Raw genomic sequence first — 13,179 nt, 5'->3', positions numbered from 1 at the left:
ATAACCACTTTATTTTATGAGCGCAGTAACATATACTTGTTTTTTTTTTTTTTTCTTAAAAAAAAGGTAGGGGGGAGGAAGGGACAAGCCCAACCCCGCGTAGCAGCCCCCACTGGGCCCCCGCCCTGCCGGGAGAATGTTCGATGCGGGCAGAAATGGCCGTGTGTTGGGCACCCCGACCGGTTTTACTCATACCCTCCCCACCCATAGGCCCGGCTCAGCTGCCCCTCTGGGCTCTAGCTCGAGTCCCAAGTGTGAGTACGTCACACCCGGCACCACCCCGGCTACTAGCGGTTCAAGAGCGGTCCTATACCTTAAGTCCAAGCAGTGGTCAAAGTAGTGAGCTCTGGTCCATAATTTAATCGTCGCCGCAGCGATTCGAACTTGGGATCTTAAGGTTAGAATTTCTGCCCAGTACCACTAGGCTACCACCTTGGTGGCAACATATACTTGTTCTTCTCAAAAGCGACGAGAGGGAGGGGGAAAAAAAAGAAAAGCAAAAAAAAACTTCTCACGGGGGGCTCATCGACGTTTCGTTAAATTAATACTTGACGATCTACTAGCATTAATTTCTGCGACTCAAAGCAGCCCAATATTCTGTCGAGGGCGCTCCATGGATCCCTTCACGAGACGTAAACTACTGCACGAATCATAAAGCAATCATAGGAGCAGGAGCAGATCTTAAGAACGCGGAGAGGGGAGGAGGAGATGATGGGAGAGTGAGGGGTCCGCTGGTCTCAGCCCCCTCCTGCTAGGAGATGCTTTGAGATTCCCAAGAACGATCCTGTGACGCGCCATATATTAAAATTTTTACTAGGGTCAAAGCAACCCCCTCATTGCAGATTGCTTTTCAAATTTAAACTTGCTTGGCCAATCGTTGGGTGCCGCGAGGGAACAAGCACCACATAAAGCAAACAACCACTATGGATAGTCAAAATTCTTCAGCTCATATCGGACAACTTGCATCAATTTATACCATTGTTGCACTTCAAGATTAGAAGAGATGCTAAGACATCGCGCAACAAAGTGTTATTCGTCGAGCAATCATCCTAAAACATGTCAGTGGTTAAGGTGGTCTTTCCCAAGACCCGTGCAAGGTCGTTATGCATGACACTCATCATTGGCTATGAACTTTTGCCTCAAAAAGTAGGGTTAATGACCGATCCTTTTGTCGGCTAAGAAAACAGTTAAGCTCAATTGCGTTTGATCTGAACTAGTACGTATGTTAATTTGTTTGAATCAAGGTTGGCCGAAGCGTGCCGAACCGGCTGATTTGGAACGTATCGAATTGGATATGTTAGTTACGAGCACAATTCAAGCTGTCGGTTTGGAATATAAACGCTTCACCTCTCCGTAGTTCGAACCTTTCCTCCTTGGTCGAATTTCCAAACCCTAATTCTGAAGTCCTCAATCCGCACCGGGTCGACAACGGCGACGATGACAAGGTCTCTTGCGAGGTAAGTCTCTCTCTCTCTTTCGATCCTTGCACTAGATCCAAAACTTTGGAAACTCTTCGACGATAGCTCAAGCCTATCTATCTCTCTCTCACCCTCTCTCTAAATTCTTATTACTGGATCCATAGCTCTTCGAGCTCCTCGCAACTGCTCAAACCTACCCCCCTCTCTCTCTCCCGGCCCCTACCCCCCCTCTCTCTCTCTCGGCCTCTCTATCTTTCCCTCATTCTCCCTCCTTTTTCTCCCTCTCCCTCTCCTTCCCCCCACCACTCTCTCTTCCTCTCTCATTTTTTGGCTCTCCTTGTTTCGGTAAGTTCTAGAACGGTATGGTACAAACTTATAACGTATTGAATCGATTGCTTGCTGGTACAAACCCTAATACTGACTTGGTAGACTTTGACCCAAATCATTGGATGCAATATATCATCCTCAGCCATGTGACCAATCTAGAACAAGGATGGATAGCCTTCCAAAATTCTATATTCTTCTTACTGATTTGTGTTGCCCACTAATGATTAGCTATTCTCTCAAGCGATAATTATTCACAAGATCTTTAGAACGATCATTTGTTTTTAACCATACCCTGCTGTGGCTCTCGCTAACCCCACAATCCAATTAAAATGATTTGGCAATTTTGCTCCCTACGAAAGGAGATGGTGCAACATTCAAAACCAGCCATTCTGCAGCTCGCGAGTAAACAAAAAAACCTATTGCTTCAATTTCTGAGTATCCACACACCTCATGCTTGAGTCCTCCACGTATGCCCCTGTCCTGATCCACTGGCATTTGTATGTATTCTGCCAAGGTCACGTAGAGTATCTACATTAGGTCAGAGCAAGGAAAAGAGAAGGCGTTAAAAGCAAAGCCACCATCAAGCACCAAGTGGATGTACTTTTTATCTCTCAAAACTAGTACTCCTGCGCTCTAAGGTCCCCATCATTTCTTTCCTCTCTTGCTTTTTTTTTTCTATCCAAGTTAAGGTACTTTCCAAAAAAAAATCTTCCCATAGCTACCATCTTCACGCCCATTTACCAAATCGCCAGGACTGCGTAAGCCTAAGCACCACCAAACCTTCCAAGTTAGTTTGGGGTCATTTAATGCCTTTGGCTATTGTTAAAAATCCAATCCTTAATAATCCTTGAATGTCTCGATCTCACTAAAATTCCCTCCCCATTAATGGATGATTTTCAACCAGACACCCTCTTAAATTCCCCCAAAAGAGAAAAATATATCAATTTGATACCATTTCATTCGCAAATTAATCAAATATAGCAAGGTGGGCGAATCTATCTTAGTTATAAACCCAGCATTAGCAGCAATAAATGGATAGGCATAAACTTTTGTAAGCATTCAATGGAGCGAAAAAAGTAGACCATGAAGGAAAGATGCCAACTTCGGTTTTGCCCCCACCCACCTGCACCTTCCAAAGTTGTCCGTGGGTCAAGGAGGTTAAGATTATTAATTTATTATTATCAACACTAATGACTAAACCAAACAACCCAACCCAACCACACCCCACTATCACGTGATTTTGCTAACAGGATCCGATACTTCCCAGCTTTTTTGCTCGGCTTTTTATTCGAGATATTTTTGACCATCTCATATTTTCTCTCCATCATCTCGTGCACATCCAAATCAACTAATGTTATGTTAAGTGCTAGTTGAAAAAAATGGCATGCACCATATAGGCTTTTAGATGCGGGTCGTGCCGGATCTGGTGCAAATGGTCACCGACCAAAGAGAGATGATCAAGCCATTTTTTACCAAATGGAGTTCAGTGCGAGATAACTAGGAGCAAAACTATATACGCTTATGTTCCAAGAGCCATTTAATTTAGCTGGTTTTTAATCATGGCAATCAACTATTAATTGTGTGAATTATGATAACTTTACAAACTAAAATTAATAATGATCCAATCTGACTCTATCTCCATATTTGAGTTCTCTAGCTATGGTGGTGCCTATCTCAAGCTGGATCCAAGTAGATACAACTCATATTATTCAAATAGATGCAAACCATTTTGTTGTTCAAATTCATTGGAAGTTCTCATCCTACAGTTAAGGTTTGAGGCACAAAACAAGAAAAGTGGAAAATACCTCTGCTAAGACCTTGCTAGAGTTTCGTGAATATTAGATATGCCAAAAAAAATTTATATATAGTTAATGATGTACAATTGGCAAAATAAAATATTGCATAGCATCAAAGATTGTCATTTATAGGATTTTGCAATTGCATGGGGTAGAACTGATCCACCAGTATGGTAGCCATGCTTGTCTGCCCATCTAAATCTATTATTTGTTTTATTTAAATTTGTCTATTGGTGTTCAGATAAGATAATACAATCATCATCATATTAGTATGTCTAATCATTGTTATGGCGCATATTATTTTATCTACACTCAAAAAACATAAAAACTATTTCTTCTATCTTCAACCAAGAGAATAAAGTTGCCATCATCTCTCAATATTGTCATGACATATGTCGGTAGAGGTGGCGATTTATGATCAGACCCACCAACTCAACCCACGAACAACCTGCTTTAAGCAGATTTGGATTTGACATAAATGAGTTTGGGTTATAAATGAGTCAATCTGTCCACACCTGTTCATTAAATTGGTTAGATTTAGGTTTATAACCCTTTGACCCGTTTACTAATTGGGTCGGGTTATGATCCGACTCGTCGAACCATTTTAGAATTTGTTTAATCTGTTTGAAATATGCTTAACCTGTTTATGATCTATTTAATCTGATTCGCTAAACCTGTTTAATCTTTTTAAATCCATTTAACCCATCAAAAGTCTATCTAGTCCCTTTAATCTGACTTAGCCTATTTAATAAATGGGTCATGTGGGTCGGATCGGGCTATCTGATTAATAAATAAGTCGGCTTCTGATATGAAATTTTGATTTGTGTGCAGCATGATCAATCATGTCGCCATGTCACATTGTAGTCCAGCTATTTTCTGAGAGAATGCAGTTGTTCTTCATCCCTATCATGGTTGATCTTTATGACACATAGTAGTCGTGGTACTCGATAAGGAGAACAACATCATTATTATACCTATAAAACCTAATCAACATTTTATGCTTGTAAGATATGTGGACATGAAGCAATTATTGTTATATTTTATGATGATCAGCACTAAAGCCATAATGAATATGCTAGTCCTGAAATGCTTTACTAGTGCGTTCACTCATGCTATCGTAGTGCCCACAATTAGGCTATAGTCGTTCATGATCATCTTGACTTCGGTTACTTTCACACGTACTCTCTTTCTCTCTCTCAACTCATCTACATCAAGATGGGGTTTCTGATAGACCCAAATAGAAGTCAACAGCTACAAGGATTATCTAGCTTTAACCAAGAAAAGTTTAAATCCAATGTCTCCTAATTTTCTTGAGCGCTGTTAAGAAAAAGTAACAAGATAGTCTTAAATAACATAGAAATATCATAAAAAAGTTAAAATTTTATATGTAATGTTTTGTTAAGCCAACATTAGACATCCAGAAAAGAGCTTCAGAAAAGATGATTCTCTTATTGAAAATTACAGAGCCAAGTTTGAATATAGCCTCAATCTACTGGGGTGTCACAACTAAAACAAATCTCCAAGTCTTTTTTTAATTTTCATTTGGCATTATTTTTATGAAATTAAATATGAGATAAATTTCAAATATAGTTGATGCACGACCGGTCTTTTTATCGTCACAATGTAGAAGTGGCAATCTGGTTAGGTCGGATAAGATACAGGCCGGATCGATACATAATAGATCAAAATATATCAATCCGAACATCATCTATTTATTAAACAAATCAAAAATTCAAACCCAAACTTGTTCATTTTATTAAAGAGATAATCTAGCTCGATTTACAATGGGTTGAAGTAAGCTAAAGGGGTTAAATAGTTAAGCATTGCCATCTCTATTGTAATGTCACCTAGAATTGTAAATTGACATCTTTTTAAAGAGGGAAAAAGAATATGCCAAATCTACTTATCTTTTGATTCTATTATTTTTTTTCTTTTTATTCTCACTAGCATTTTTAAAAAATATAAATATATAATTATATAATGATTGATATTTTTATTAGCAAATTTTTTCATACAAGATGTGCATGCTACTCTCTAAATTAATTGCACGGTAGACTCTTGCCATTTTTTATAATTAAAAAAATTATTACTTATACTCTATATCAATTATAGCTGCCGATTTTTAAAATAATATGTTGAGATATGAATGAAATCATTAGGATCAGCTGCATGCATGACCATGTCCACGTAGTGTATGCAGTGCAGATAATAATTTTTTATAGTTACCGGTTGGGATGAGTGCTGTCCTGCTGCCCAGCGAGGGAGCTGCTGTAAAAGCCGGAAAAAGAGAAAAAATAAAAGTTGCTTTTTGTATCATTGTCGATTGAAAAGTATTAAAAAGTAATATGATGTGACAAGTAAAATATAAGAGTTAGCAAACCTATGGATCGAGATGGGACAGGAAGGTGCGAGCGGTAATTGACTGCATAAATTATTCTCCAAAGAAGTTAGTACTAAAACCCGTCATATGGACATGATTGATTTTTTTATTTTAATACCTGAACATGTTGGATGCTTTAAACATTTTCAATTCATAATATGGCTGAATAATGTTTATTCTTTAAACAAGTTTTTGTTTACATGAATAAAAGATGTAGTTTTTTGTTTTATCTTTTTTTATTTATTTTTATTGAGAAAAACGATAAGAGCATATGACTTGACAACGAGGGTATGTTTTTTCAATCATTTCTTTTTTTTTTTTTTTTTGCTAAACAATCATTTCTCTTTTGATATGACGAGTAGTGTAGGGTGGACACCATCTTATCACTTTTTTAGCTCATTTCCTCTAAATTATTGGAGTTACATTTTTTTCTAAATCACTCTGATCCTGAAACAATAAAATGGATCCGAGCTATGCTACTACCGGCCGATCAGTCTGTGTACCATATTATATAAAACCACAGCGAGGTTTCTGATCGCTAGATTGTAGAGCATCCTACCAAAACTTATTAGCCCAGAGCAGAGGGCTTTTGTTGGGGGGCATAACGTCTCATTGCCCAAGAGTTTATGTCTGACTTTTAGAAGGCCTAATGGGGATCAAGCTGGATATGAAAAGGGCGTACGATAGGATGAACTGGGAGTTTCTATGAAGATCCTTGAAGAGCTTTGGTTTTCACCGGTGTGGATTGCCTAAGTTATGGGCTGTGTGAGTATGTCGTCCTTCGCCATCATGGTGAATGGATCCCCCACACGGTTTATTGACTCTGCAGTTGGCCTACGTTAGGGATGCTCCTTGTCTCTCCTTCTCTTTATCCTCTACTCGGATGCACTTTTTAGGCCCTTCGGTGTACAACGGAGACCCAGGCCTTGGAGACTTAGTGACTGGTGTCGGAGTCGGTTTAGATTTCGCACCTTCTTTTTGCCAATGATTATTTGTTTCTAGTTCGAGCTACAAGGAGGGTGGCGAGGGTGGTTCGGGATATTCTGGAGGATTATTGATCTGTTTCTGGTCAGCGGATGAATAGGGATAAATCTGCAATCTGCTTCAGCCTGAGAACCAAGCCACAAATAAAGGCAGCCATCAAAGACCTTCTGCGGGTGGGATAGCTGGAGGACACATTGAGATATTTGGGGGTGCCGATCACAGGGCGCCGATTGTGGCACAAGGATTGCTCTAATGTTGAGCAGGGTATCAGGCACGAGTTGGAGGGTTGGCAGATGGATGCGTTATCTATGATGGCCAGGGTCACCTTCGTGCGGTCGGTGCTCAGCTCGATATCGGTATACATGTTGGCCACCACTACTATGCCGCTGTCTTTTTTGAGGTCTTTGGGGTAGTTGTTCAGAAACTTCATCTAGAGCAGATGGGATGGCATGGGTGATATCCATCTGGTTGCGTGGAAGATAGTCTGCCAGTCAGTTAGACAGGATGGCTTGGGGATTCACTCTCTGGTGGCGAGGCGAGAGGTACTTGCTACAAAACGCATTGCGAGGTATATCTTGAAGCTGGATAACCTATGGGGCGTTTTATTGAGGGCCAAGTATAGAGCACACATAATGTTAGCTGAGTTCCATCCAGAGAGGAGTTGCTCCTTCATTTGGAGGGAGATCTGCTCACATGCTTCGACTGTGTTGGCGCAGATCAGGTGGACCGTTGGTGATGGGCAGTCCATTAATGTGCTGGAGGATAGATGGGTGGACGAGCAGCCGCTGAGCTGGCTTCCGACGGTGGTTGACTTGGCGAGGTTGGCGGACCTCTTGGTTAGCGATATAGTCAGAGCTAGTGAGGGAAGGTGGGACGAGGCGCTGATCAGAGAGGCCCTCAAGGTGCAGCTAGTTGAGCAGATCCTTGATATACCGTTACCTCATGAGGCCATAATTGACAAGCTGGTTTGGGTGGCCTCCATGAGGGCCAATGTTCGCTCAGCGGACCTGCAAGCGATGATGGGTGGTGTGGATTCCAGACAATTTGACGGTCGATGGATATAGAGGATGCGGGTCTATCCTCGGGTTACACTGTTCATTTAGAAGGTGGCCTAGGGCTACCTACCGACAAAGAGTATATTGGCGAGGAGGGGGGTTGGAATTCCATCATCATGTGTGGACTGCCTAGAGGTGCTAAAGACAATCAGTCATGCTTTGCTACAGTGCCCGCGGGAAGCACAGATCTAGAGGTTGTCTTCGTTTCCCCTACCGAGGTCAACTCTGATTGTGGAGGATTTGATTCGGCACATGAGGTCTGCTATGAGGTCGCTGAGCATTACTTGTTCGGGTGCTGTCGGTGCTTATCTAGCTTACCATATCTGACTAGATAGGAATGAAAGGGTCTTCGAGGATAGGCGAGCTCTCTGGAGAGCCGTGGTGGATAGAGCTATTTGTCAGGCCATTGAAGTCATTGAGGCTACTATGGCTATTTCATCTGAGTTGGCAAGGGACATCTGGGTTTCTCCCTCTACTATATTAGCACCTGGGTTTGTCCTTGCTTCTTGGGAGCCCTCACTCTCCGGCCAACTAAAGGTGAACTTTAATAGTAGTTTGCTAGCTGGCGACGGGTTTGCCGGAGTTGCATTTGTGATCAGGGGCCACGACTCTAGGCTGATTGCTGCGGAAGGACGACGCATATTTGAGGCATCAGTTATCAGAGCAGAACTCAGGGCATCATGAGAGGAAATCTTTTTATGCGAGGCGAGCACTACAGGCCGACAGTATCATCCTTGAGAGGGACTCAGTGGAGGTAATTGAGTGGATTCTACAAGAGAGGCCGAGGGAGGCAGACCAGCCGCTTCTAGAGGACATCGGAAGGCTACTGAGAGAGTGTGGCGCCTTTTAGACTGCGCATGTCTACGGAAAGGCGAACAGAGCTGCAGATTGAGTTGCCTCCTTTGCCGCATACTATTCTTGAGATTTTCTTCGGATCCGCTTTGCATCTGTTCCCCCACCTCTGGGTTGCATCTTTTCTCTTGACTCCAATGACAGTGCTCACGCGAAATTAGTGTGAGCAGCCGATGTATCTAGAAAAAAAAAAACAGGTCACCATAGTGAACATAAAAACAATGGCTTGGATTCATGATTTCATGGTATCTAGCTCTCCAAATAGCCCTGTTTCTTATTGATATATCAAGGTCACATGGTTCAAGACCAAGTATTATTAACAAAAAATATGATTTAGGCGCAGCCAAGACAGTAGCATCATGTTATCGATCCATATGAAACACACCCATTTGTTTTTATAGGAATTATAATCAAGTTGACCTCCAACTCCATTTTATGAATTATCAGACACATCAAACATGTGAATGGTTGGGGTTGAAACTGCGATCGCTTCCGACTTGTTCTCATGAATGAAAGGCGTGGTGGTAGAGTTTAAAGAAAAGGCTTATGTTAGATATTTTTCTTGATGTAATCCACAAAATTAATAAACTCGAGTATCAAATATGAGATGAACAAATCAACATGCTGATGATGTAGGATTAGTTATAAATAATCTTATCTTCGTGCTTATGTCCAGACAAATGAAATGAGGAAGTAAGGAACTAAAGTTTAGTATTGAAGATCATGTCCAAGAAGCTAAAGTCTTGCTCGTCCGTTCGGAAGTGATTTTAATTTGGTCGTCATTTATATATGCTGTGTGAGTTGTAGAACATATCCAAAAGGGCATCTGGCGTGCATCATCACTGCTTGCGAACATAGATCTTTATAAGTTAAATGACATCCAGTCTTCTTCTAAGATTTTGTAACATAATCACTAAGTGGACAATTAACCAACTTATCTGTTGATTTAGTGGGGAAAGGCATAGAGAGACAACGGAAAGGAATGAAGTCGAGGAAACATTAAAGTTGACGAATCTATTGTCTCAGCATTTCTGAGATAGTAGAAAATCACTAATTTAGTTGCATTCCAAAAAGATTTGGATCTTGCATTGCCGTGGCCAATATCAGTAATTTGAACTTGGTCTCAGAGAAGAATATTCTTATCCAAACAGATCAGGTCGCAAGGAAAGGGTGGGATGTGAAGTGACAAGCTATAATATTCCTCATTTCTTATTATTCGAAGCCTTCTTTCGTGCAGGCCTCCCCAACAACCTTCACCGCATATAAGTTGCCTGCACCGTCTCGTCTCTTGCTTGTTTCCATTTGATCATGCGACCACCCTCGCACCCAATCCCATACACGTACGCTTTTTTGGAGGGTTCATTGTTTAGCTTGCGTCCTTGCGCAAGAGCGGTTGTGATTCGGTTTGGGATCGTAAATGATCGAACAAAGCTCGAAGATTATATGTGCATCAGACGGTCGTGACGTTGATGGGATGGCTGCATGGGACGCCGTGGCCGCGAGGGCCTCGGCCTTTCATTTGTTCCCACCGACACGTCGGCGACTGGTTCGCGGTTTTTCTTGTAAAAATATACGAACACTTTTCTTCTCAAGATTTATCCTGACTCCTCTCTCGAGTGTTCCGCGCCAAGCGGATATCGCGCTATTTTTCGTATCAGCCAGTAGAGTATGATATATAACATCGACCTGACTCGTGAGTTGGAGTGGTGGGGTTAATTTTTCTCTTTTCTTTTTTTTTTTTTAAACCACTTTGGCTTTCCGCAATAAAGAAAATGAGAGTGAGAGCGAAAAGGGAGGAAAAGCGTGACGAGAATCCTTCTGGCAGACAAAAACATGTGCGTTGGAAGGGGTCAGTCCTGGTGGGCGAGATGCGGATAGATACCGTTTCTCTTGGAGTTTGGGCCACTTGTTTGCTGCTCCCGCCGGTTCGCTGGATAGACTAAATCTTTACCCTCCATTCCAGCTACGGCGTCCCGCTTAGGGTAGTGCTGCACCGGATGCTGTGTGGCACCAGGGAATCGGTGCAAGTCCATGAGTTGAGGCCAATAATTGAATGCCATATCATCATCTCATTGGATAGAAAATGTAGTGTAAAATAGTCTGGCTACATAGTATACCACCCTCCCGCTTTTTTTTTCTTCTTCTTCCTCCTTTCTTTCTCCGGATAACATAGTACCTCAACTTTTAGGCCCGGAGGCAAACTTCCGAAAAGGATGGAGATTGACCTCGAAAGATATCGCAGTTTTATATATTTCAATAAAATTTGCCCAAGAACTGACTCGTCTGTCTGGGTCTCGCAGGACAGGGTACAGATCCGACGAATTTAATTATCTAATTTCGCTCGATAGATACAGGACACGTCAAGCATAGCATGCTCACCTCATGTCCTGATTTGATATAACTATACTATCCTAAAAGCTTTATGATGAGTCAATCAAATGTAAACATGTCAATCCTAAAGATGAATACTCATTTGTACGGCTGAAATAGTCATGGTTAAGTCTAGTTTAGCTCATCCTATTAGATTTGACCTCCGTTTTTCTTGAGGAAAAAAGGATACGTAAAATTTATTAAAATTTCATAAGATTATGAACCGTAGTGAAGTTGGAGCCCATTCCATATTGCTGATACCAACCCCAAGCGACGTAATTAACGAAACCAATAGTCTTCCATCTAGATTTGACCGATTTACTTAGTTGTTGGGAATAAAGTTTTGCAAGATTCAATTAGGTCACAAGTTGCAACTCTAGCTTCTTTTTTTCATTTTTTCACAAGAGAGAGATATATATACTTATACTATACTTACCTAGATTTATATTTCTATTTTGCAATATTGCACTATTTGCAAATCAAACTTAGAACATTTGGTTGGTAAGCAAAAAGGATCGATTGCTGCGACAAGCCTTAATTCGCTTCCATTTTCGCAGTTTAAAAGTAGAGAATCGAACCCCTTGAAAATTGACTTAATTTGGACTTGGATAGTGTCGGGAAATCGTAATTGCATCTCATGTTACTTTAATTTGGTATTGTTATTATAAGTGTTAAAAAATAACATCCATTAGTTGGTACAAGTCCTAAATATAACATGCACTCTCTTAGATAATAGTTCATAAAACTTACGTATTTTAAAAAGAGTTAGATGGATTCAATTTATAGTGTGTTCTTTAAATAAATAGTCAAACATTTTTTTTAGTTTAGATGAACATTGGTAACGATGCAAAGATGGCCATACAATTTAGTTGGGTAAGGTGTTAGATGTGCAAAAGCAAGCTACGTAATCGCTTAATAGGACATATTAAATCATGTAGTGGTAAAATGGTATGCTGCATACTTATTGTAAATGCATTCCATATTGCAGGATACGGTATATATATCACGATGGTTATTTACATCTCCAAATTTTCAAACAAGGGCTGCATTATAAATCCTACCAATGACGTGTCAATTTCAAGCATCATTCTACCAATATGTCACACATAGTGTCGCAAACTCAAAGTAAATGAGAGATGAATGCTTCGGTTAAGAGACAACTTCCTTTATGTTATAAATAAAAAGGAAGAAGTAACCACTCATTTGTGTCGGGGGAAAAACTCTTTAATGCATGATAGATAAAAGAAGTGTTATGAACTAGAGTACCATATTTATGATAAAAGCTTCCATGGACAAATTTTGAGAAATCAAAGCAAAGTTGTCCGTGACAAATCTAATAGTGAAATAGGCAAAATCCCTTGTGCTGATGTAAATTTCTGCTAGATTATGTCTTTGTTATTTTAGGCAATGGAAATTCCAAGCTTGATGCAGAGGAGTGAGCATATAATATATTTTAAGATTTTCATATGGATGCATCAATCGACAATCTTTGTTGCATATAATATATTTTAAGATTTTCATATGCATGCATCAATCGACAATCTTCGTTGCATCTTGTTTACGCCATGAATCCTAAGTCTTGCTGCGCGTTGCTTGTTGATCTATAACTTGATATATGATACGGTGGGCCTAATTCACATCCTTTTTTTCTGATATTTTTTTTTTTTTCATAAATGACACCACACAAGATTAATTGTTGATGAGTACAGGGTAGAGTTTTCGAGGTAGCTTGTCTAGGATCCATGTACATGGACAATTATATGGAACCATACCGCACTCTATAATAAATTTGTAAGGGATAGAAAAATGCTTCAACCTTCACGGTGTTTATCTTATTAGCAAAGAAAGAAAAATAAAACAAAAAAGAGAGAGCATCTATTCGATGCTGGAAAAACTCGTGGTCCTTGTGGCACGACGAGTATCGGCAAAGTGAAGTAAGAGAGGAGCGATGGAGAACCTTTCTGGGCCACCCAACCACAGCGATAGAACCTTTGTGG

Source organism: Phoenix dactylifera, chromosome 14 (genome assembly GCF_009389715.1).
Source record: "Phoenix dactylifera cultivar Barhee BC4 chromosome 14, palm_55x_up_171113_PBpolish2nd_filt_p, whole genome shotgun sequence".
NCBI lineage: Eukaryota > Viridiplantae > Streptophyta > Magnoliopsida > Arecales > Arecaceae > Phoenix > Phoenix dactylifera.
This window is presented reverse-complemented; position numbering follows the sequence as displayed.